This window comes from Lissotriton vulgaris, chromosome 8, assembly GCF_964263255.1.
Source record: "Lissotriton vulgaris chromosome 8, aLisVul1.2, whole genome shotgun sequence".
In the NCBI taxonomy this organism is placed as follows: Eukaryota; Metazoa; Chordata; class Amphibia; order Caudata; family Salamandridae; genus Lissotriton; species Lissotriton vulgaris.
The window spans coordinates 399,841,167-399,868,904 of NC_141696.1; positions in this window are offsets into that span (position 1 = coordinate 399,841,167).

Below are 27,738 nucleotides of genomic sequence, written 5' to 3' on the forward strand. Positions count from 1 at the left end.
ATGGGATGATACAATCAATGATCTCAGCGCTACTGTCTTCTGTGCAGAGCATGTAAAATCCAAGGCAGTTCAATGGGAATGTACCTGATGCTCCGGTCATGCATCAGCAAATTTAAAATAATATGCAGGGTTTTCAACAGAGTTTCAGATTCCAGAAAAAACCTTCAGTGAGTAATGATAGTTTTCAGCAATTTGCAGGTACACTCATAGTTCTTTGGTGCAGCCCTAGAGGTAGACAAGAATGGCCCTTTTGTGGAAGAAGAAGTGAATGGCCATTCTGTATAATTTTTGATCGATACTGGTGCTACCTGCTCTAAGGTTAGACTGGTGATGGTTCCCAAGCTGATCGTCGTGGGAAAGAAGTCCAAGTTATAGTTATCTGACATAAAAAAGTAATTAATATGTTGTCAGAGAATGTTCCAGTAGCAATTGGTTAAATCGTAAATAACCATGAATAAATAATCAGTAAGACCAGTCCAGTTAGTTAATTTGTTGGAATGAGATTTCCTGTGTAAACAATACTGCAATGTACTGCATACTGCATAGTAAATGGTGCCTATATGCAGACAAAGGTTGAGGAATCTGAGTTTAAAATAAGATCACAGGAAGCGAAAATTTTAATGTTCCCAGTTCTCACAGAAGAATACTTATTTTCAGATTCAAGACATACTGGTAACAATGAATTTTGAGATATTTCTAGAAAAGAAATTGGGTTAGGCAAAATTGCAGAGCCAATGCACATCACTATAAAACTAAACACATTGGGCCTTATTTATGAAGGACTTGCGCCGCCGGTGCGTCACTTTTAACATGGGAAAAAGTGATGCAGCGGCGGCGCAAGTCCTTCATAAATAAGGCCCATTGTGTGTAAGAAATTGGGTTATTATTTGAGAGGAGTAGAAGCCACACTCAAACATTAAGCCACAATTGAATTGAATTGAATTGAAAGAGTATTTATATAGCGCCTATGCTACCCGGAGGCCTTGTAGCGCTTTAAAACCAGAAGTGGCAATTTACAGAGATATAAAAAAATTATTACTCGAATAGATGTGTTTTCAAGAGTTTACGGAAGGCAGTTAGGCTACGAGTCTCTCTTATTGGCTGAGGGAGAGCATTCCATAGCTTGACCGCTGAGTACGAGAAAGAGTGACCTCCCCACCTAGCTTTTTTTACCTTCCTGGTAATTGCTAAGACTTGGTTACTGGAGCGGCGGGATCTAGATGGTTGATACAGTGATAACATTGAATGAAGAATGGTGGGACCTGTTTTCCAGATAGCTTCATGAGTTATACATAGCGCTTTAAATTGAACCCTGGCACCCATAGAAAGCCAGTGCAATTGACGAAGGGCGGGCCTAGCAGATTGTCTCCTCTGGACTTGCAGGAGTAATCTTGCAGCGCTGTTCTGTACCACTTGAAGTTTATTTATTGTAAATTGTGGGGCTCCAAGGTACAGGGAATTCCCGTAATCTAACCGGGATAAAATCAATGCCTGGATCATAATCCTGCGTGCTTCAAATGGGAGGAGAGGAAGAACTTTCCGTAACATCCTTAACAACCCATAGCATGTTGATGCTAAGACAGTGGCTTGATGACTAAAGTTAAGTTTGTCATCAAGCCACACACCTAAACTCTTTATATAAGGTTTGGGTGGTGGAGCTGGTCCTAAGCATGAGGGCCAGATGGGAATCGATGGTACAGGGGATGAATTGCCTAATATCATAATCTCCGTCTTATCTCCATTAAGACAGAGGTAAGAGTCCTTCATCCATCCGGCCACTGCTTCAAGGCAGGGTGCCAGTCTATCAGATGATCTTCCATCGTGGCCCAAGGATACCACTAATTGGGTATCATCTGCATAGCTGACGATCTTAATGCCAAATGGGTGAATAACAGCTGCTAACGGTTTCATATAAACGTAAAAAAGCGTTGGACTTAAGGCCGATCCCTGTAGGACTCCGCAATCCAGAGATTGGCTAGATGAAACTACGCCTCCTTCAAAGACTTGGAAGTGGCGATTGCTGAGGAAGGAGGTGAACCACTTCAGAGCAGCACCCGACACCCCGCTCATTCTGAGTCGGTTGATCAAGATGGAATGGTTGACCGCATCGAATGCTGTGCTGAGGTCCAGCAGGATGATCGCAGCTCCTCCTCCCTCATCCACCAGTCTCCTAGCCTCCTCAGTCACTAGCAATAAAGCTGTTTCTGTCCCATGGTTAGGACGAAAGCCAGTTTGAATATCATCCAGCAAATTGTTAGTTTCAAGATGGACTGTAAGAATATTATTAACATGTTTTTCTAACAATTTACTAAGCTATGATAAAAGAGAAATTGGACGATAATTCGAAAGTATGGATGGGTCTAAGCTGGTTTTTTTTATTAATGCTTTTACCATAGCACATTTCCACATGTGGGGAATTGTGCATGTTGATATAGAAAGATTTAAAACCTCCAATATGGTGGTTTGGACAGCTTTAATGGCTGTTTTTATTTGTTTAGGCGGAGCTACATCCAGTGGAGATCCTGAGACAACTTTACTGATAATTACATCAAGTGTCTCTAGATTTAGGAGATTTAAGTGATCCAAGATGGGACCATGAGTAGGATCTACGATGTTACTATGTACTGGATCGACTTCATTCAAGGAAAAGGCATTATATATCGTCTCTATTTTCTCTTTGAAAAATATTGCTAGTTGGTTGCAGCGTTTAAGCGCTCCTTCACTGGAAGGTAGGGGTTGTGGCGGAGTAATCAGTGATTTAGCTATTCGAAAAATCTCTTTAGGAGAATTAGCTGCACTCCCTTTTTTATCCTCATAAAATTTTGCCTGGGTTTTCTTAAATTAATTTTTGTATCTCCTGATGGCTGTTCTATATGTTTGTTTTGTTTCTAGCGAGGGAGTTCGTCTCCAAAGTCTTTCCAACTTGCAACAGGATTGCTTTAATAATCTCAATTCAGAACTAAACCATAGAGACAGATTTTTCCTATTGCAATTCTGTACAATGACTTTAGGGAGGGCCATATCTAATGCTTCTTGGATCCAGATATTGAAGTTAGTATTTTCTTCTTCAATATTTGTTCCAACTATGGGCTTAGTGGCTGTTAAAGATGCTTGCCATTTATCCAAGGGTAACCTGTCCCATTTTCGGTCCCACATTATTTTTGGTAATTGTGTCCCTTGAGTGTTTTTAGTAACCCAAAATAAGGGAATTAAAAAGTGGTCAGACCACGGTATGGGGATGGGATCTCCAGAGGTAAGATTATATAGGTTACTAAATACAGGGTCAAGAAGATGACCTTTTTCATGTGTTGGAAGGAGGCATTTTAGATCCAGACCTAAGGCTTGGAGATCAGAAGAGAGATTCTTGGTGGAAGAATGAGAAGAATCCTCTAAATGTATATTTAGATCTCCAAGAATAGTAAAATTGGCCATGGTTACCACTTGTTCTGAGGCCAGATCTATCAATTTCGGGAAAAATTCCTTTAACGCCTCAGGAGGGCGATAAATTAGTATGCCTGTTAAACAGTCAGTAGGGGACAGCTCTAGGGAAAAGGGGAGACTTTCTCCTTCTTTAAAAACCGATGAAAGGAGACGACATCGGTAGATGTCCATATAAATAATTGCTAGGCCTCCACCTCGTCCTGTACAGCGATCCATTCTACAAATATTATACCCTGTTGGAAGAGCGCGGACAATACCTGGGTCGTTGCCTGCTTGCAACCACGTTTCTGTAAGAAATATGGCATCTAACTTGTATTCCTCAATTAAAAGAGCTATCTCTGTACAATGTTCAGACAAGGATCTGCAATTTAAAAGGGCCATATTATATTGCGAAGTGGAGGTATGATCTCAGTCCAGGTGATCGTGTGTTTTAAAATGCCGATTAAGGTGCCGACATAGTAGAGGGGGCTTTGCAGGGTCTAGTGTATGCTGACATATCGTCTCCTCGGTTGGTCGTAGCATATGTAAGAAAGTATTGCTCTATGTCACAGAGGTATTGTTCAGAGAACCAGGGATTATGGCCCCTCGCCCCGTCCGATCGCGGACGGGCGCAGACGGGCAGGACTCTGGCACGACTCCAGCGCAGGTCCGGCGCGTCCGCTATTCGCGTCTGCTGCGCAGAGGCATGACCTTCCCCTTATATGTGCAGCTAGAGCGCAAAGTGGAATGACTGGTAAAAAGCTTATTAATCAAGCAGAGTGGAATGACATAAAATCTAAACAACACAAATGATTTTAAAAATATTCGGCGAGGGATAGCAAGATCTCCCGGCTTCCGCCTCAGGAGGGTGAGAGTGCACTTCTTAGTCAAGCGCACGCCTACCGTTTACCCCTTATATGTGCAGCTAGAGCGCGTCACCGCGCTAACCCACACCCAATATGGCTGCTGTTTTTGAGATCGCTTACCCGAGACCGGCTCTCAGCGTCGATGCTCGGCTGAGAGTGGCCGGGCAGCGAGGGGGGGAAGAGATCTCTACAAAATCTCAGCCATGTATCCAAGGTAAAAAGCTTAATCAAGCAAAGATCTTTTCGGCCATAGAACATCTGTTTCGCTGAAATTCTTAAAGCACCTAAGCGCCCTCACCTTTAATTTCTTGTGCGCAAGAGTTATAAATAAGAGTCAGCTCCCCTTGCCGCGCTGTATATATCTGCGTTGGCCCCTTCTTAATATGCCAACATTTTGCTTGTACATCCTAGCTTCCACCTGGCAATTGTAATGTGAAGCCGCGTTCGTGAAACGCGGCTTCACATTACAATCTTGTGGCTAATCACACTTTAAAACATATAGCAGAAGAAACCCACGGTGGTGGTTTTGTCTGAAGTTGTGGTTGTTGGTCCTGATGAGAACCCCCACAGTGTACAGGGTTTGAAACGCGTAGACCGTGTTATTGCCACTCCCATTCAAACCTGTCCTTTAGTTGGATTAAGATTTATGTTACATTGTGAAAAGTTACATTGACCAAATATATTTTGCACTTCTAAAAACATCTGAAAGATAACTTTGTTTGGGGAGTGACTAGGCCAGTTTTCATAATCAGGACCTTGGCCTGTTAGGATTTATGTCCTATATGTTGATTGTCGTGATGTGTGTCAATGTGGATGTGTGTGTACATATGAACAACTAGGAGTGAGTGTGAGTGTAAAAAGGCATGTGTATTTATTTGACGACATTGACTTGTATATATCCCCTATATATGTCTTATTTGAAAACCAACTTTAAAGAGGTGAGGGCGGCCAACCCTGGCTTTGATATGTGCCTCCTTCCAGTAACAGGCCCAATAGTCTGTGGTTACCCTCAATCTGCCCCCAGTAGAAAGTCAGCCACTAGTGAACACGGATATTACTTTAAAAAGGAAAGAGCAGTCCAGGTATTGGGTCAAGCCCCCACCCCACACCTAACTGAACAGTCCTAGGGCAGATTAAGAGTCTACTCCTCAAATGGTCAGAACACCCACTATAAACCAGAGAAAAATGGTTAACAAAGAATGAATAGAAGTGACCAACCAGGCGTAATACCATGCCCTCCACCCATAATGGACCTGACAGTCTTCCTTCCCCCCCTTGAGTCAAATTGGGGGTATAACTCAACATGTCCACAGGGGGGGGGGGCAAAAAAAACAATTTCACCAACAATTACTTTTTTTTAAAGAATGGGAAGGGAGTCAGCCCACATCAAGTCATCCCCTCCACCACTGACTCCCCAACAGTTTCTCTACCCAACAGAAAATTGCCCTCAGCTACCACTGGTATGGACAAAATGCCCACTGGATGCCAGCATATATTCAAAAAGATTTGGTGGGGGCCACCCTGTGACATCAGGCTGCACCCCCAACCCTAAAGCCTTGATACTCTTTCTGCCCCCTGGGGCATAGGGGATCTCCATCCACAATGTCATTGAGTATAGTTTTGACATATGTGCTAGCAGAGACGGAGATAAATACCAATTTTCCTCTCACTTGCCATGGCTACCGGCTACATAATTTGGAGAAACTGGATCAGCCAGAAACCAGAGAATCCTACAAACCCTGGGCATTTCTGAAACCTAGAGACCTAAGTGAATGCAGGGTAGTATGATTTTCCTCACATTTATGCATAAACTTTTTTGTCCACATTTGATCCTTTTTTTAATGAATGGTTTGAAAAACCTTTTAATTGAATGGATTTTAAAGAACCCAAGGAAGTGTTACACCTAAGCAACTTTTAGTGAAAATCACATCAGTGTGTTTTTCTGTAGTTCAACTAGTTTTACCTTATGCAGACGTATTAGGGATTTAGCACTTTAGCCCCCATTTATGACTTTTCCCTCTCTAACATTGACATTCATAAATCTCACTAGGATCAAGTCAAATTGGATGACTCAATCTTTCGACTAGTTTCATGAAATGGTGCAAAAGGTGTTGGATATTGGAAAACAGCTTTTAATGCAGGGATAGGAATGCAACCCTAGCCATAGGGCCACTATCTCTATAGCAATGCAAGTAAACATGTATAAGGTTTATGAGCTAGTGTAGCAATAAATGAGCATTCATCCACTCAATGCTGCATTTAAAAAGGCAATCGCCATCTAGTTGCCAGAATATGTAAGAACTAGCTTAGGACTTCACTGCTTACTATCACTCAGACTTTTAATTGCAAGTACTTTCAAGAGAAAATAACCTGGCATCACTTCACAAGACCTTCCTAATAGGATTTCATTTTAAATACATTTTATTGTATTTCATATGAAAACATAAAAGAGTGAAACAATTATTGCAGGTCCCCTCCATAATAAAAACCCCATTTCACCCTAAAGTCCCCTATCATCCAAGTCATTCATACCATCACATTACAATGTGATAACATGATTACAATTTCAAATTAAAAAAACATGTTAGAGTCTTTATAGGTCTCCAGTATCTTGCTTGTTGACATAGCAGAGAATCAACTTGGAATATTCTAGAATGTTTAGAGCCTTCAGTCAGCATGGACATTCAGGTTCTCAAACGTCCCTGGAAAAATAGGTTGAACACATTACCCACATTCTCCTTAACTCCTTCTTTCACTTTAACAGATTTGAAAAGGTTTTTCATTGCCAGGATACACCAAATCCTGACAAACCAAACCTGTTTCCCCAGAATCCTTGCAGTGCCCCCTTTTTGACAATATTCATTGCTTCACTGCTAAGAGTAGGTGGACGATATTTTTTTACTTTCTGCATTGTAAGTGGCAAATCTTCTAGAAAGGAAATATGAGCAGGACTTCCTCAGAACAATGATCTAACTGGGTGTTTGTTAGATCTTCAATTATTTGAGGAGAGCTGGAGCTTCCATTAGGACCAGAGTGCAGGAGTGGACGAGCCAAGTCTCCCACATTCTCTTCAGCAGAGAGTTCCCTTTTGGTGACCCATATTTTCCATTTGATTGGGCATGTATCTCAAGAAGTATAGTATTTTCAAGGGTGTTTCTCTACTGGCCAATATGGTTGACTATGGTATCCTCCTCTCTGAGTATTATATCTTGCCATTGGTCATCATCAAGCTGAATAGAAAGCTTTCACACTTTAGCATCTTAAGAAGGAGTTTCTCATCTGGATCAAGTTTGTTAAGAAGCTGGTATAGCAGTAGACTACTCTCTCCAATATTGATGGCTATGGTTGTTTTCAAAGAGGGTAAGCTCTCTCATAGCAGCCATTTTTATATGTGGCTGAAGGACACAGTGCTACACATGAAAGTAGCAGAAATGATCTAGTTTCTTGCAGTCCATATTCATCGTTATGCAGCTCAGAGGTTTTATTGTCCACTTTCAAATGCATCTTTTTCTGTTCTACATTCCCCATCTTATCAGCTGTATGGTAATCCTCTATTTGTGCAGATTTGCCTCAGCAGTCACCCCTCCATTTTTCTTTGATTCAAAAATTATGTAAAGACTTGTAAAGCTAGACCATGGTCGTGGCACCACCTTTGGAAGAGTCGGCACCATTGCAAGGGGAGAGGAGTTGCTTTGGCCTCCTGATTTAATCCACTTTACCTTAAAGCCAGGTACTCTTTGGAACTTCTCCAATACCTTTATGAAGCGTGGGCGTGGTCTGGAGGGGTCTGGCTGTGGAGCTAGTATAACATCTCCATAAATCGTGTGAACTCATCTCTGCTAGAAATACCACCTAAATCTCGGGATTTCTGAGAGTTGTTTGGACAAAATTTTCCAGATTAAGAGCAAAAAGGAGGGAGTGGGAGTGGGCATCCCTGCCTTGTGTTCTATTGGAATTTTTCAAAATCCACATGAACACCATAACTCTTGCCTTAGAGGCATGATATGCTGCAATTAGTCTCCTTCTGAAGGACTCCCCAAGCTGTCCTTGCAGAGTATCAAATATGAAGACACAATCAACCATGTAAAATGCATTCCTAGCATCTAGGGAGATCAGGGACACAGACTTTTTTGGGATTGTCACTAGCTTACCTTACAACAATTTAGCCAGTTTGCTCATGGTGTATGAGTTCCCTGATGATAGTTTGAGGTCAGGCCATCATAATTTTAGTGAGCATTTTGACTTCCGGGAAAAGCAAAATATTAGATTTTGCAATAAGGAGGTTATCTTTTTCCCCTTGATTATTTCAAGATATACATTTTTAGGATGGGAAGTCTTTGAGCACCAAAGGTTTTTTGAAAGAGGACTGTCAATCTACCTAGACCCGGGGCTTTGCATGGTTGCAGTTCTGATTTTACTTTTAGAATTTCCGCTTTAGAAATCGATTGTTCTAGTTTCTCGCCATATCCCAGTGAGACAATAGGGAATTTTGCACACTCTATACACTGTTTGAGAGAATGCTGGGTCTATGAGGTTTTTTTATTACAAACCTCTATAGAAGTCATGAAAGCAATCAGCTTTGTCCACATCTCTTCAAAACATAGAGCTATTTCAGTCTCTAATCTCTACTATATAATGTTTCATCTGTCGCTTCCCAGAAGGTTAGCCAGAAATGTACTTGATTTGTCCATAAATTAAGGGAAATGGAAACCACATTTTTTTAGCCGCTATTTTGCCACATCTTCCTCCAGTATTGTAACCTGTCCCAATAGGTTTACTATCATTCTTCATTGCTTTTGGGACTGTGTTCATTTGTGGGCTTCCTCAGTGTCTCTTAACACTGACCTTAGTTGAAAGCATAACGCCTCTTTCATTTTTCATAGTCTATAGGCATCTGCTATGAACTCTCCTCAAAGAGCAGCTTTTATCACCTTCTAGAAACTGCCAGCAGTTGTTTACTCAGTATCATTATTTGTTATGAAATCCTTAAAACTTTTTTTTTATTAATGACAACAGGCTCTCTCGGTAGAGCTTCACTAAAGCATCAGGTCTTCCTTTTTCTGTCTTGTGTGAGGATAGTGTCCCATGATCAGAAATGGTTATGAGCCCCTTGAAGTTGTCCTGGACATTAGGGAGTTGTCAAGGAGTAGTCAAGGAAGATGTGATCAAATCATGCATATCTGTTATGGTCTGCTGAGAAATGGGAATAATCTCTGCGTAAAGGTTCTCTATATCATCACATTTCTATCAAGCTTAGATACATCACATGGGGTTTTCCTAAACACAAGAGCACTGCGGTCCCGCCAAGTGTATGTTATGTCTTTTCTAATTCTTTGCCCACGAACAAGGTCAGATCACACCCTGGTTTAATGGGACCCTAAACCCACTCCTAAAGACGGCCTAATACTTGAAATTGAAAGTTTTGCTGTCACTGGTCCATCTTCTATTTCATTTCAGGGTGGACTTGGACCATGAATCAAGCAGCTCTCCTTAAGGAGCTTAGATGTATGAATTCGCCCTTCTCATTCAGAGATCATAAAGAAGAGCTGGCACAGCGTATAGCAAAGGCCTTTGCTTTGCAGAAAAGATGGGGCTAGCTTAAATGCTCTCCTTTTCTGAAGTGTTATGGGAGAAATAAATTAGAAATGTTGCCTTTAATGCCACTATACGATGTTTGGCCTCCAGACCTGACTGACTTCATAACTCTCTCCTTATATTTGAAGTGGTGTTGGCAGTCTAATATATCTGAGGGGCCTCTGGAACCGAATCCTCTAGACATAGACATTTACATCCATTCCTTCCAATCCATTAGTTATGCCTTGGATATGGAGATTACATTGGTATGACCAGGTATCCAAGTCTTTTTCGTTGATCTAGAGCAGGGGTACTCATAGTACGGCCCGCGGGCCAGTGGCGGCCCGCCTGGCCTTCACTGGCGGCCCGCGGACCTCTTTACCATACGAGTCATACACATACTCGTGTATGTGCAGGAGTTCCTACCTGCTAACAGAGAAGATGGCCGAACGCAGGGGCACACGTAGTGAATACGTATTCACAACGTTTGCTCCTGCGACCATCTTCTCTGTTTATGCTTGCCTCTCATTGGCCTGAGCTTCAGAGACGTCACACACGGCGCGAAGCACAGACCCTTTAAAAATCAGCTGTAACTAGCGCTGTTACAGCTGACTTTTAAAGGACCTTTTAAGAAGCTTTCTATGTCTGAGTCGACGTCCTCGCAGCCCCGGAGAATCTTCAGCATCACTCTAGTTGCAGGTATGTGAAACGCGGGCAGTACTATGTGTTATAACTGAATGTTAAATGCATTTTGCTGAAACATCCCATTTCCGGCTTGGAGGGAAGGAATGCCTGCTTCTTATGTGTAAAGGTCATATTGTCGAGGGCACTGAAATACAACCGGCAGTTGCATAATGTGGCAGATGTATGGGCTGCGCCTCAGCTCACTGGCATCTGACCCCTCACTCTTGGCCTCTGACCCCTCACTCCGAGCACAGGAGATAACCTGCACTGTGTTAATGCAAAGCCTGTCCCGCAGGTTGGGTGATTTGTGGTGAGGCACCTGCCGCCGTCCACGAGCGGCCACAAATTGTATGTGCAGTTAGTTCCAGAAGTCCCGGGCGTTTGTAATGTAAAATATTTCATGTCATATTAGTTCAAGCCGATGCCGCGGCAACTTCAGAGATTTTTCCTGGGTCTTGTTGTCTGGTACACTCCAAAATGCCATGAAGAAACATATGCATTTAATATATTCCAGCAGTTGTAGAATCTGTTTTGCTGATAGATTGCATCGAAATTATATCACCGTAAATCTGCTTCATTGTATGTTCAGGAGAAGATGAAGGAGAGAGGAGTGGAGGAGCAAAGTGAGATTGGAAGAGCAAATGAGGGAACAGAAACTAGGAAATCGGGGAATAAAAGAGGGAACTCAAAGGGATGGCAAGAACAGGAGACACAAAATGAGGGATAAGAAAGGAAGCAAAGAGCATAGAGGAGAAGCAAGGGGGAAGAGAAAATAGCTTGAGGTGGAAGGGGGAAACAGCGAAAAAATGAGGGAACTGCAAAGGTAATTGGGAAATAGGAGAGAAAGGGAGGGAACATGAGAGAGAGAAGAAAAGAATAAGAGAGAGAAGAAGGGATTAGGAGAGCAAGGGAGGGAATTTGAAAGAGGTGATTAGTTGAGAGAAAAGGGAACAGGAGAGAATAAGAGAGGTGGATAAAGACGAAGAAGAGGGAAGAAGAGAGAACAGTGGAAAGGCAGTAAGGAGACATCCCTCAGTTGCTTGCCAGCTAGTTTTGCCCTAAATATAAATGTCAAGCCACACATACCTTCATTATCCTCAATGTGCACTGGCTCTGCTGTTTGGGGGGCATATGTGTGTTTGTGTTTCTATGCCCGCTAATTGCCAAACGATTTGCCAACTGATATGTCCTCAAATGGCAGATGGCATTAAGAATAGGAGCATATTATGGTGTTCAATGTCTGCAGTGAGGAAAATTCTAATGCGACTGCCATATGCAACTGAATATTAGATTAATTCTACTCTTTTTCATGTTGAAATCATCATTGAGGACAGATATGGCGTTTTTAGTGGTTAATATTTCTTTCCTCATTCCCAAAATGAAAAGGACATTTACGCATTACCTTTGTTTCCCTGCAAATGCATTTTGAAAACTCTGCTACATTGCAAAACAATTGCTTTAGGTCTGCTGATGAACCAGACGGTTATCTGAAAAGGTTTGTATTTCTGTGACTGATGTTCTGTCCCTGAAAAACAGCAAGTTTTTACCAAAATGCAAGAAGTGACTGCAAATGTTGCAGAGTGAGCCATCCAGAACTGTCTGTGGCATGATCTTTTCTAGAACAACAAACTGCATTCTTACATTGCTATTGTCTGCTAATAAAAACATGTTATAAACATGTGCGCCATGTAGTTACAACTGCTTTGGAAATACAGCATTGTCTAGTAATGTTTTGAAACGGCAGTGATTTTTTTTTCCCCTCTAGGGCCGCCCCCACCGGTGCGGCCCTCGGCCGCAAACCACACTTTCAATTTGGCCCCCGAGAGAAAGTTTGTGAGTACCCAGGTTCTAGAGGATGATCACTGTTTTGCATGTTTGTAGCAAATGATGCATTCTTGTATGTCTACTTGGCTGCCAAGGTCAGTCATATCCTCTCATACAATCTTTAGGCCAGATTTATTGTCATGGAAAAATTGCAAAAAATTGTATCATGAATGATTTATTGACTGTTTCAACCTGCTCAGTGCCCAGGTCTTGAGCCCACTGGGATTTGCTTCTTGCTGTTTTACGTAGTCTGGTTTGAAAGTGAGGATGCTCTATTTTTTGCTGGGGTTCTTCCAGGTAAGTCTTTGATTGTCTCTTCCTTCTTATTACTGTCCTCTGCTTTGATGTGTTGGAGGTACCTGATCTTCAAAGCTCAATTCTGAGAGGGCTAGAGCCAAACTGAGTCATGGCCTCCATGTGATGGCTCTCTAGGGTAACCACAGGGCTAGAGGCCCAACAAGAGAGCCACCTCTAGTGAGGGACCACCAAAGGCTTTTAAGTGAGCATTAGAATTATATCAGTGGTGCACTACTTCTTTGTGTGGTAGGCCACTGTGTTTATTCTGAATCTTCTTCAAACATTGTCATTTTCAGTCTCAAGGCATATTTTTAGGCCTCAGCTGCAGGAGGGAAGATCTCAGAACATATCTACTAGGTCCAGCCTGAAAGCCTCCCTCAGCTCCTAGCATGTCCCATCCTGCGACTGCAAAAGGGGTTTATGATTATCAGCATGCTGGTTTGCTAGGATGTCACCATGTTCAGTAGCATCCAGCTGGTATCTCCCGAACTTGGCAGAGGGATCTGTGAGAGGCCCCTTCTCAAATATGAGTCACCAGTGTGAGCCTGCATCATGTGTTAGCCAATTGGAGAACTCTTGGAATCATGTGCAGGTCCAAAGGGTCCTTCTTCGGCCATGAACATTGTTCGAGAGAGAGGCCCTTGGCTTCTCTGCCCCAGTTATGCCTGCAGGCCTTCACAGGCCACTGCTATAGTCTTTGTGCAGGGGCCCATAGGTAGGTGCTTCAGGCCCTCCCAATCACAGGGCCTCATTTATGAAAAGGGACTTCTTAGTGCGCCCCATTTGCGACATAATTGATGCGTCATATTTACTGTATGACGCATCATGTCGCAACAAGGAGTTACAGATACATCAGTATTTCTGACGTACCTGTATGGCGCAAAAGTGACGCATTGCTGGAGTGTGTCACAAAAGTGACACAACTCCAGAAATGTGTCCTTTCACATGGGGCAAGCCCCATGTGAAAGAGCCTGCATCAGTCTTATGCCTGCTGTGAGGCAGGTGTAAGATATTTATGCATTTGCGTCCTAGAAGTGGCGCAGTGAAATCTCATAGATTTCACTGCGTCACTTCTATGACCCTTTCTTGCGTCAATACGCCCCCCTTGCATACATTATACCTGGCACAGGTATAATGTGGCACAAGGGTTTACAAAGTGACGCATCTACCTAGATGCGTCACTTTGTAAATATTAATCCTGGGCTTAGTGGGGCTTTGCAAAGCACCACGAAGTGGGGGAAATCTACGCCCACCCACACACTTCGCGTAGCCCCACTACGCGCCGCCCGCCTCCCTTCCGCCCTCTTGTAAAGGCCCTCCAAAGGATTTAAAATATTGTAAAATTAATTCAAACGACTTACCTGACATGCGGCGTCCCGGGGCTCCCACTTCCTAGTTTCGCGCCGACTTCTTCCTGACAAATGCGCATGTGCGGACGCCCGCACGAATGGAGAGAGATAGGGAGGGAGACCAGCCAGCAAGGAGCATCTGTTGGAGAGGGTGCCCATCCAGACTTTCATTCTGCTCCTGACCTTTCTTAAATAATCAAGGCCGTGTTCAGGAGTTTGCCAGCATTTTGCTTCAAGTGCAAACAAATATTAAGCATGGGGGAAAAGTCAATCCCTGCTCTAATTGCCTGCATCACACTCATAAGTGTTAGTTCTATTTTTGCTCCAGTGTTTGATGAAAGGTGTGTGCTTTTGGTTGAGAAGCACTATGCTTTCAACTTTTCTATAAAGAAAGCAAAACAACAACCACCCAAAAAACCCACAACTGTTAGAAAATATAAAAAAACAGAAAAAAGTTTAAAAACAGAAAAAAACAATGGTTCTTGTTAGAACCACCAATTTTAGTTTAAGAATGAATAATGACATGATATATGTATGTTTTTTGCAGTGTGAATATGTCTTCTTCTGTCTGTTGTTGTGTGACTTGAGTGTATAGATAAGTAACTGGGTGTGTGAATAAATGCATGGGTAAATGATTGCTTGTGTGAGTGGCTGTAGATGTGATAAGTGAGAGTGATAGTGGCTTTATGGGTGAGTAAATGGTTGTGTGAGTAGCTGTATGGGTGAGTGAGTGGATGTGTGAGAGGGTCTAGCAGCAATTGAGGCTCTGTGTGAGTGGCTGTTTTTTTCACTAAGTGGATATATGAGTGTGTGTACTGGTAGGTGGTGAGTGCCAGTATGGATGTTTAAGTAGGTGTGTGAATACATATATGTGTGTATGTGACATTTGACAGAGTACCAGCATTTTTAAACTTTAAGACAAAAGATAAAGATACTAATTTACCAATGTACTTTATTTGTGCCTTAGGAACTCTTGCTGGATTTAAAGAGCGTTTGGTTACATTAAACACCACTTCAGAACTATTACACTAATTTTCAATGGATTCGATTATGTACTTCCTGGGTGAGTCTGTTGAGCTACTCGTTGTTAGGAAATCTGATGACTGCATGACACACAATCTATGAGGACATTTGGAGAGCCCTATCACATTTAACAATTATTATAATCACATTTAGAGTAGACACGAGTGAAATGTATTATTTGTTATGCAAAATCGATAATAATTCCCTTTTTATTTTATTGTTTGCCACAGTGTTTTATCCATTGTTGCAGGCACTTGTTCATGAAATTTGAACATGAACGCACAGGTGCACCACAACACATGGTTCAATAAGGACCAGTATCAAGTCCAAATTCTGATAAATCACGAGAGGAGAGGTTCCTCAGTTAGATTTCTTTATTTCATCAGATAAAAATGCTCATACAGCCGTTACGTCTAAAGTAACAAAAGTCAATTTCTCACACCAGTTAAAACCTTCAAATTTTCCCAGGATATCCTTCGTGTCTAGTTTTGTTTGTAACTTGTTCGTGAAATTATTTGGGTGAATGACACTAGTTAAATCTGAAGAAAATACGGAAAACTGTAAAAATTGTTTGTGCTATGAGCAAGAGACATTATCTTATAAAATGTGTGTCTTGCCACCATCTCCTACGACTATTGTATGCAAGGTGTGGCATTATATACAATGTTCATGCCAGCAAACAGTAAAATGCATTTTGCATTATCCACGTGTTACAAAAATCCAAGGTATTTTGCAAGAAAAAAGAAAATCACAATTTTTGTCGCTCCCTTTATGGCCCCTTATAGAATGTTGTCTTCCTTTATGTTTGCCATGGAGGTACACTCGTATCCTCCAATATAAAATCACGTTTGCCACCGAGGTGAATGCACATGGCCAATAAATTAACCTCAATTAAATTAGGGGACTAAAATACAAGCCGACATCTCTTTTGCATGGTGTTGATTACTGTAGTGTTCCTTGCCTCTCTCAAGTGTCACACAACTCTCAATGTGAGAGTTTGCCAAATTGTTCTAACTCAATTAACACCAGTTAATTTTATATTCAGCTTTAATTTAGTTTAGGTATAATTTATCACTTTTCTTGACTTTTCCAGGTTTGTAAGTGTATGAATCTTGCACTTGTCTGGTGTGACAAAATAAAAAGAACCTTCTGTTAATGCAATTGACAGCTTGATATTTGTCAACAGAGGATCTAACAACAAGCAATTATGATTAAAGCTTCTTGCTATAAATCTGTACTCTGAGATGAAGATATTGCTACTTTAAATCCACTGTACCAAAAAAGGATGCAGAGTCAAGCTATTTGTTGTGCTGAGTGTTTGATGGTGGCCACGTAATATATGGCTTGTGTACTGGCAATCAAAAATAGGCAACGACTATGATGAAAACAGAAAATCTGCATACATTGCCAATCAAACATTTCGAACATCTTTACTGACAGTATTTCAATCAATAATAAGATTTATGAAACTGCGGGTGCATGCCCAATTCAGACAGTTCATAAGCCAAGTGCTTGGTGATATTGACACATTGACATTCACATCAGTAGACGTGATTCAGCAACTTAGCACGCATGTATAAAATGCCTGAAATGGCAGTCATTGACCTATATCCTTATTGAAACCGTTACTGTCACATGTTTTCTGTAATACTTGATGTTTTCGATGTACATTTCGTTTTCTAATTCGTGTGTTCGCTCCTTAACTACCACTTATGTTCTCTGCTTTTTGTTCCTCTGCTTGATTTCTCCTATCTGATCTCTATCCGCCAGGTGCTTCCTCTCTCTCTTTTAATCTTTTTTTTTATCTCTTATCAAATAATTGTGGAATATGCTCACCGTTCATATAAGTGTCATAGCAGATGTATCATAATTTAAAAGATTCTAGAGGCGAAATGTTTACGATTGTCCAAATCTGATGTTTTGTTTCATGTGATTTTATAGTGTGGCTCCTTTTGCAAATGTATTTTCTGTAGCATCCAACTTTCTCACCTCTTTGGCTAAACCACTGAAATAAACGATAAAAGTAAATAAATAAATAAAATAAGCGCAATGTAAATATCTTTAAGTGATGCATACAAGAGTACTTTGTAAGACGATCCAGTTTCACGTGGTGATCAAAAATGTTAGTTTGCACCAGATTTGACAACGAGACTAGATATTTAGTAATTGATAGTTAGAGTGGTAGCTGCCACAATCTTATTAATTTCCCTTTGGAAATTTGATTGGGTGCAGATTACTACTACTAAGAAAAGTGATAATTTCTCCAATGACTGTTCCTTGATTTGTCACTGTGTGTAATGGACTTTGGTGAATGATTATTGTGCACCTTTAGACTTTACAAATCCAATGTTGTGTTGTATTATCTGATGAAATAAATGAGAGCAAGTTCTTGTTGGTGAGGAGACAGATTGCCCACAGGTAGACGGTCAGCCCCTGTCAGCCCTGCTGTATGTGGACGATGAAGTGCTTATGGCCCAAACTGCTGGCGGTCTAGTAGCCCTTATAAACGCATCTGCAGGTTTTATGGAAGAGCTGATTCTCAGTATTAACATTAGCAAATCTCATGTGATGGTAATTGGTCCAAGAAACACAGAGACACAAATCTACAAGGTAGGATCACAGATTCTTACATGGGTTAAAGCTTTCCCGTTTTGGGGTGTTTTGTTCAAAGCTGACCTATGCTGGAGTCCTTTGTTCATTTGGAAGAAGTCCAATTTTACTAGGGCTAATGCTACAGCCTGGAGGTTTGCCTCCAGATTGGGCAGTAAGCCTTAAGAACCTTATTACTAGTTTATCGTGCTAAAAGTGTTTCTGAAGTATCAGATAGGAGTGATATCTGGGGCTATATTAAGCACAATTCCTTTCAGGTGATTGAAAATAAATTTTTGAGATGTCTTCTTTGTGTCCCCCAGAGTACCTCGCCTATCTAGTTCATGAAGAACTAAATATAAATGATCTTATGGACATAATAGCTACTGGTAGTATACGCAGTCCCAGTAGCCCAGAGGAGCAGTTAGGACGTACTCGCCTAGTTGTGTGTTTTATGGCGATTGTTAGATCTGGGGGTCTCTAGTTGGCAATGGTATTCACCTTTCTCCAAAAAGGGTCCCTTACTTCTAAGTCAGGATAAGGGTATTACACTCCTTAATAACCCCTGCTCATCCCCTTGGTAGCTTGGCACAAGCAGACAGGCTTATCTCAGAGGCAGTGTTTAAGCATTTGTGAATATACACAGTAATACAGTGAAAACACTACAGATGGACACAACACAGGTTTTATAAAAATAAGTATTCTTTATATAGACTTAAACATAAGACAACAAAAATCCACAATACTACACTTAAGATTGTTTAAAAGATGATAAAAGTCTCTTAGTACAAGTTGATGGTAAATGCGACAAAGTTCTCAACAAAGTACCTGGATGCGTGACGCAAAGTAAATAAAAGGCTCGCAGAAAGGGAGATGAGTCGGTTCCGTGACCAGGGGGAACGGATGCGTCCTTCCTCAATGCTTGCGCAGAGTAGGGGACTCGTCATGAGCCTTACCGGTGTGGAGGTGATGCGTAGATTCTCGGCCTGCGGTCCCGATGCAGTGCGCAAGATGGTGCCTTGATGCGATGCGATGATCCAGTTGCGATGCGAGACGATGGCGCCCTTGATGCGGCAATGCAATGGCGATGTGATGATGCCCTGGCAGCCTTGCGACGACTCTGTACTTTGGAGCCGCGACAGGCCCAGAGACGCGCTTCTCCGGTGATGCGACAGCAGACAGCTTCGATGAACACACGCTTCCAGGGAGATGCGACGAAAGCTCGTTTCTTCGGCAATGCGATGATTTCAGCTGCGGCGGCGACTCGCTTCTTCTCGATGCATTGCGCTTCCAGCTCCCAGCGGAACGCAAGTGTCTGGAGTCAGAATTCCCAGCAAGGAAATTCAGGAGGGAGCTCAAGGTGAAGTCTTTTGGCCCTGAGACTTCAGCAGGAGGCAAGCACAGTTCAAGCCCTTGGAGAATATTTTAGAGATGAATGAAAGTCCTTCAAAAGTTCCTTCTCCTTTCCCTTGGCAATGAAGCAACTACTGCAGGCCAACCCAGCAAACAGCACACTGGCAGAGGGGCAGTCCAAACTCCTGCTGCTTACTTGGTTCTTCTGCTTGGCAGAAAGGTTTCTTGTTCCAGAAGTGATCTAAAGTCTGAGGGACTTGGTCCCAGTATTTATACCCCAAAAGCCTTTGTTCTCTGAAGGCAGAGAGGCCTCTGCCTAGTTCAAATCAGTTCCTGAGCACTGTGTTTACATGACTCTTCTCTTCCTTTCACTGTGCAGGGCAGAAACATCAGACGCCCCACAGGAGGTGGAGCCAGCACAGGGGAACGAAGATGCAGCTCTGGAGCACTCTGTTGACATGATTCCTCCTCTTCTTTCACAGTGCAGGGCAGAGACATCAGACAAACCACAGGGGGGTGGACCAGCATTGTAGAGGGAAGGCCCAGCCCTAGTCAGAGCCCAGGTGCAACTCCCCCCTCCCATCTGGGTGCCGATCTCTCTATTCACCACTGGGCTGCCACAGCCTGTCTCCTGGAATTCCCCCGCCCTGTCACACAGAAACCCAGACAAGGAATACACAAGTCAGCAGAGGCGGGCTCAAATGGTTAGGCAAGCAAATGCCTGCTTTCTAAAAGTGAATATTAAAATAAACATTACTAAAAGATGTATTTTATTATTCCGAGTTCAGGCATACTAAATTTAAATTTCTACAATGTTCCCTGAGTCAGTTAGGATTGTAGGAATGTAACAAGCTTAACTGCCCATTCTGGCCAATGAGAACAGGTAGCCTTCAATAGTGAAAAACGAAAATGGCTGTAATTCACTATTAGAACATGCTACACACACCAGAGTATGTCCTACCTTATACTTACAATGCACCCTGCCCTTGGGCCTACCATAGGGGTGTCTAATATGAAGCACAGGGAAGGTTTAGGGACTGGCAAGTGGGTGCACTTGGCCAAGTCGGCATGGTAGTCACAGACTACACACAGGCCTTGCAATGGCAGGCCTGAGACACACTTTACAGCTGCTTCTGTGGGAGCAACAACCAGTGCTGCAAGCCCACCAGCAGAATTTGATCTACAATCCATGGGCACACATGATGCACTGTACTAGGGGCTGACAGTAAATCAAATACCCAATCATGGAATGACCAATTAGCACATCAATTTAACATAGGGAGCACTTGCACTATGGCACTTATTAGCAGTGGCACAGGGCCCAAAACATATACCAGCAAAAACATATCAAAACGGGAGGCAATCCGTCAAAAATGGAAGTGAGGCTCACGCCAATGATGTCAGGTCTAACAGCGATTGATGCCAAACTGATGTGGTTTTGCCTAATGAGACGCAGAGACATTCTGTCTTAAGATAAATACCGTGGCTCACTTTGCCTGACATAGCAACTTGTATTGAGGACCATGTCTATATTAACTTAAACTTGGGATTTAAAGAATCACGAGAAATTATTCACAACACTTTGAGAAAAAGTTTTCTTTAGGACCCGCTGAGTCAGAATTATCACCAGTGGCTAGGTCCTATTACTCACCTAACTTGAGTACAGCCCTGAAGAAGTCAAGGGTTTTACACCCATTTGACAAAGCATGTGTTGGCTGGCCTGTGAAGTAATACACCATTAATTAACAACACGTCAAGAAAGAACATTTGTTTGCATCTTTGTCATCAATTACATTGTATTTTGTTTATCCACTCATTTGCATGTGTGCAGGGCCTGTTGTTGTTTTAGATGGACCTTGGTCCTGATTGAGGGTTTAGGGGTTTCTCCCTCACCTGTAGCACCATATACGGAATTCACTTGTGAGCTAATTCCACGTGATCTGCGAAGCGCCATTCCATACCCTGTGATAATAACACCCCCTTTTTTATTTTTGATAGAATAGCTCTCTGCCCACTTTTATTTTGGGTTGATATGCGGATCAAAGGTCCACTCTTAAACAGTGTGGTTTTGCAGGATTGTTAATCCCTTGTTTTTGCATTATGTATTCCCTGGCACAAGTATCTCAATGTATCTTACAGAATTTAGGAAGGCGTGACCTATTTACATGTCCAGGTAAGATTGTCAAGGTACACCGTGGTTGGGTTAGGAAAATTTCTTTTAAAACACAAATTATTTGAGAGTCTGTTACTCTTCAGAAGGTGTCGGGCTGGGTTTTTTGGTGTTGAAAACAACTTTATTCACAGAACCTTATCTCACATTTGTTACCTCTAACGATGATAGGTACCTGAGGACCAGATTTAGGTTAAACTTGTTGCCCAGTTAATAGAATCTCCTTGGGGATGGCAGGAGGTACCCTTATTAGTATCCTGCATCTACAACCATGTGTCTCCACAGGACACTATGAATTTTGTTTTGTTCTGTAGGTATTCTGATAATCCCAGGAAGGCCTATATAGTTCATCTTTTACAGTCCCGACATTTTAAACAAGCACAACCCACCCTTGTGTTCCTTCAAATGCTTACTGCAGATATTGTTTTTAATGTTGATAGCTTTTTGAAATCTGCTTTGAGATCAAGAAACTCATTGTGGGTCTGATTGTGGTTTTACACATGTGTATGACTTATTTATTGTGTCTATGTATTATAAATGATTAATATTCATTGATTGCTTTTATCCCTGTGTGTGTTTGATGTATGAAATGTGATGCTTTTATGGGTTTCCCACACCCCCTCCCAAGTTCCTTACTAAAGTCCCGTCCTTTCCCTTGCCCTCACTGCTACAAAATCTCCTACCAACCCATCAAAGAATCTTTCTCCTTCTACCACAGCCAAGACCACCTCTTCCTTCTCAAAATTCACCCCTACTCCTGACCCATCCACCCCTTCCACTTCCCAGTGCCCCCCTCCTAATGTCATCCACCCCTTCCAACTCCCAACCTCACAAAACTTTAGTCCACCCCTTCCTCTTCCGAAGTCGTACCTTCACAATCCAAGGACACCTCTTCCAAAACCAAACGTCCTCATCACAAATAAGATCATTGAGGTGCCTGATATGCCCAATTGATGTCCCTTTGTGAGAGGGTTCAACTTCCCTGGCAGTGTCATGAAGTGCAAATTTAGTGGCACAGCAGTGTGCTGAACCATAGAATGAGGACATGAACTGGCCATTGACCTTTGGTTTACCACATCAGAGTATTTTGGAGAGTTTTAACATTTGTTTGGTTTAGAATACATTAGTCCTGCTATCATTTTTCTAACAATTTGATGCTATTATGTACTTTGATATGTGTGTCTACAGTTGTGTTTTTTCCACTGATTGCTGATCCATTTGAAGAGGTTTGTATAATCTGACATTGGAACCAGTGCTGGAGTTGCACAGGAGAAGGGTAACTGTTCCAAGGATGGCTATGTGGGATGAATTCCAAATGGGGCTGACATTGCATTGGGTAGGATGTAAAAATCATTTAGCTTGGAGCACTCCCTGTGATGTAGATTTGATATGCATTTGATTAATGTACTTTAGTTATTTCTTTATCCACATGTGTGAGGTTCTGTAAATTGCGAATTCGTTCTTGCTCAGCCTCCATTTTTTAGTCGCCGCAATTTTGTGTTGCCCTCACTCAGGCAGTACGGTGAGCACGATGTTCTTGTCGTTTCTGCATTTACGTGTCAGGTGGTTTCTTCGCCCTGGTTTACTAACGAGTGTCAGGGTCTGGCCGAATACACTAATTCCCGCTGATTAATCTCCGTCCGGACGATTTATTGGTTCGCACCATTCTTTCCTGTAGGTTGTCTTATCTGCTGTCCTTCGCTACACGTCTCATGCATTCTCCTGTTTCACAACTGTCCTTCTAGAGCATACAACTGTGTTTTCTCTACTTGTAAACTGAATTGTGTGGATTCATTTGTAATTTACTTAAGGGGTCGAGTGACAAACATAACCACTGGAACTTTGGTTACTTTAGACTTAAAGTATTGTCTATAACATTTGCGTATGCCTCGTGCTCTTGTGTGTTTGTATTTTGCATTGTATTGTACCGTATATAAGCCTGTGCGCCACGGAGTTAAGTGGCAGTCTCTTTTGAACTTCGTTATATCAACGACTTCTAAGACCACTGTACTAGCTGCAGCTCATAAATACGATCTTCTACGCCAGACGAAGAGTCTGTGTCTCTGTATTTGACAAGGCAGGTGAATTCCGGGGATTTCAGGCATACCCTGCGCCGCCGAACCTTAAGGCTACGGTTCTCCAACTGGCGCCCAATGTGGGGCGACTTCAGTGGTAGCATTTGAGCCCGAGGGTCGTGAGGAGCCCCGCAAGAAAATCCCGGAGGAAGCGCACCATGTGATCGACCCTTGTATGTCTAAAGTGGACCGAAGGTCTTTTGCAGCGCGGCTACTCCTTTCTGACAGCTGCTAACGACTGCTGCCCTGACTGTCACCCTGCCTTGGACCCTTTGATAATGTTTGGTAAAGCGAACCGATAGACGGACCTCCGCTGGTGTAGGACGATTCTTAGTTAAGTATTTGGTGGGCCGCTCCCACAAACTTTGTTTTGCTTTGTTTTTGGTTTTTTTATTCAGTTATTGCAATACCTGAAGCCAAGGGGTGAGTACGTTTGTACTGTATTTATTAATTTACACCCCTTGTTGTTTGTGAGCAGTCTAGAGAAGTAACGATGCCTGGACAGAGTAAATTTAAAAGAATTTGTTGTTTAGGTTGTACTAGGGATCTCCAGTTAGAGGCATCCTGCCCGATTCCTCCAGTTGGAACTCCCACTTATGAGCTCTATTCGAAACATGGTATTGGTCCCATTACCTTTAATGAGACATGGGTCCGGTACACGAAAAATAGTGGAGCTTTAAGATGGCCCCAAAATGGTAGTTTTGACCCCGCCATATTAGATAATTTGGAAGCGATTCTGTTCAGGAGGAAAGCCCGTCCGGCAATGTTTGACTCTTTTCGCCTTTGGCGTAAGGAAGCCAAACAGAAAGAAATTAAGCAAGCAAAAAAGGATAAGAAAGCACAAGACATGTCAATTATACAGGCTGCGCAGCAGTTTAGAAATAATGAAGGAGATGGTGCGAATGAGATATTGGAAAGACAACATCGCATGGCGATAGATAGATGCTATCCGATGTTGCCTACTTCTTCAGATAAAAGTAAGGAATTGCAAGAAGATTCCCTAATGTCTTGTTTATTGAATTCACCTCCGCCCTATGCCCAAACTCCTAATGTGCCTCTATTACCCCCTCCTGTTGCTCAACAAGTGTTTGCTCCATTTCCGGTTGTTCAGCAACTGGCTCAACCTACTAATGCTCCTTTGCTTGCCTCTGCTCCGCCTTTACATTCTGTAATTCAGCCCCCACCTTCTCTACAATCCGCTGCTCCTGTTCCTTGATCGGCTACATCTCAGTCTCCATTGCCTTCTACACCTGTCATGTCTCCTGTTCTTTTTAGGGATTCTCCTACCTCCCAGAGGAGATTAGCAGATGCTGTCTCGAGCTTCTTCTCTCCTTTTCTTGGGTCCTTGCATATGTCTCCAGCTTTTTCTAGACGACAATCTCGCTGTCAACTTCCTCTTACGGACGAGAAAGTAGTCTTGGGATCTCTTGCTCATAAATGGATTGAGAAAGGACTAGAATATAGTACAGAGGACATTATGAGTTCTTTTCATCAGTGGGTGGAGCCTACACAGAGATATGTTTTTAATGTTATGTGTCAAACTCTTATTAAGGGATGGGAAGATATGGAGCTAGATTCAGTTCCTTCGGAGCTGCTGAAGTTGCAAGCTGATTTTGATAAAGGTTTTATTGTAGGACCACAAGTTGCAGAAGCGGTGAATAAACTCGTTGCGTTTCGGGCCATGTTTTTGTCCCTGACTCTTTCTGAGACTGATTCTGTTCATAAACAGGGTATTAAGAATTATCCGATGCGTGAAGTTCCTCCCATATGGAGAGAAGAGGTAGTTGGTCCACCACAGATACCTGCCCATTTCCAGCGTATATGGGTCCACGAACCCTGGAAAAGGTCTGAAGTATTGGCGCTTAAACAGACTCTTCCGGACCCCCCTAAAAACCCTGCTGGGTATTATAAAGAATTGTCTCAAACAGTTGAGGCTTGTATCATGAATTTGGCTGATATTGATATGTTATTTGGGAATGTTGTTCCCCAAGAATTATGGGCACGGATTCATAGAGAAAATCATGTTGCTGAATTAGGTGGTGATTGGGCTGCTCTTAGAGCCGCCGATGCAGGTCAAGTGGGTGGTGCGAAGCCCGATGATCTGATTACTGCCTTACCTGGCAGAATAATTGAATTAATGAAGACAATAATGCCTGTGGTGCGAGTAAATTGGGATAAGCTGGCCGCATGCAAGCAGAAGAAAGACGAAAGCGCTTCGGATTTCTTCACTCGTTTAGAAGAGACGTTTATTGACCATAGAGTGTAGAGGGTGGTCAGCGATTGTTTGTGGATAAGTTTGTATATAATCTGCTTCCCGAATCATCGAATAAATTAAAGAGTTCTGAAAGTGCATGGGCTGCTTCTTCACCCTGCTAAAATAATGGCTACTGCACAGTATTATGAGAATAGAGATAAGGAGGAAACAAGAGAAGAAAAATAAAGATCTGAAAACGAAGGTTCTTTTGCAGCAGGCTTATCCCCCACGTCCTGCACAGTCTCAGTTTTCTCAACCTCCACAGTTTCAGAAGGTGTTCCAGAAGCCTGAGTCTTTTGTACCACGATCTTTGGCAGGTCCTAATCAATGTGCGTACTGTAAGGAAGAAGGACATTTTAAGAATAGTTGTCCGGTTTTATTGCAGCGTAATAATGGGACATTTGCTCCACGAGGTTGTGGTAATTTTCAGTCAGGATCTAGAGGTAGAGGACGTGGTGTGTCCTCTCAGTAGCAGCGTTCTTTCCCTCCATCTGCTACGAATTTCTTTGATCAGCAGAGAGTTCAGTCTGCGCAGTATTATAATGATGATTATCGTGTTGAAGATAGGATTGGAGAAGATTTCCATACTGAATAGGACAGCCAAGGACGAAGCAAGGGAGTTGTGTCGATTCCAGTAGATCAAAAAGGACCGTATGTTATTGTCAATGCTATGGGTGTTTCAGAGCTGTTTCTTTTGGATACTGATGCGATGAGAAGTTCTATTATTCATTCTAAACTCCCTGGGGCACCTTTGTCTGGCTTAATAAATACTTCTGTAGGATTTTCTGGCGCCCCAGTTCGTAATCCAGTTTCTTGTCCCTTGCCTGTTTCTATTGGTCCCTATGAATTGGATGCTTCACTTATTCTGTCAACTGGTTGTGGTGAGAATTTATTGGGTTTGGATTTGTTGAAAAGGCTACATGCAACATTGTATTGTTCTCCCTCTTGTGTACATCTTACGTTAGGGAAGAAATTGACATCTTCTATGTGTTTATCCCGAGATCAGTTTCCACCTGAGTTGCTCTCTCTTCCTGAAAGTCTTTGGGCTATGGGTCCAAATGATGTGGGCCATCTTGGGATCCCACCGTATGTTGTCACAGTTAAAGAAAACGTTAAAATGCCACGGAAATTTAATGTGATGCCTTATCCTTTGCAACATGGCATTCAGAAAAGCATTAAAGAATCTTGAAAAGGGAACTCTGGGAGACACCACCAGCAATGGCTATTACACCCTGAAATGACCCAGAGGCAAGGAGGTGTAGTGAACATAATACCTGAACATGGGTTGGTATGGCTTGTGTCCTGCGTGTTTGTCTCTGCAAAATTGGGTCCAATTCAGCAATTAAATGTAAAATTAAATGAGCATTAAGCTATACTTATCATAGATTTCTGCTTCTGTCTGCCATAGTAAGGTAATGCGCACTCTGAAAATTCTCTCTTGAATAATCCTTCTCCTCCATCCTGCTGCAGCTCTCAACCTCTGCCTACTTGCCAAAAAAAAGAGTGCTGCCATTGTGAAAAAAAGTTTGATGCTTTCTGGGGCACCTTATATGCACTCTTGATGGATTACACCTGCATTGTGCAATCTTGAGGAAATTACCAGCAGGTTTGACTTCTTCTTATTTTAAGAATTCTTATTTGCGATTTCTTGAGAAATCGCAAATAACGAATTTTCATGCATACAATTTTTTCGCAAAAAAAATGCGATTCGCACGTATTGAGATTTTTTTAAGGAATCGCAAAGCATTTTGCGAATCCTAAAATAGCGAAAATACACTTCAAAGAGGATGATCCAAAACCAATAAATTGCATTCGCAAACGGCCGAATTATGCGATTCTCACCGTTTGCAAATGCAATTTTCTTTGATGCATGTGGGCATTTGGGCCTTATTTAGATCTTGGTGGTAATGGTTCCACTGTCCTCCCACTATGCAGTCTACCCACTCTATTTAGATGCTGCTGTGTCGATGAATGAAAGACCACTGTAGTGCCGCCGACTCCACCAAGTATGTTTACCCACGTCAACGGCGCCATAGGCAAAAGCCGATGTCACAGGGCAGAGAGTCAGTTTGTCCAATGGGCGAATCACGATGTGCCTTCGGCCCAACGCGACTGTGGTGGCAAAACCTCCACATCTAAGTTGGCAATTTGCCAGGGATATCAGGCAGAAACACACCTTTCTCTCTTTTACACTTCCTTTTCCACCATCTACATGATCCTCCAAGTCCTGACTCTGCTCCTGCTGCTCGATTAAGAAAAT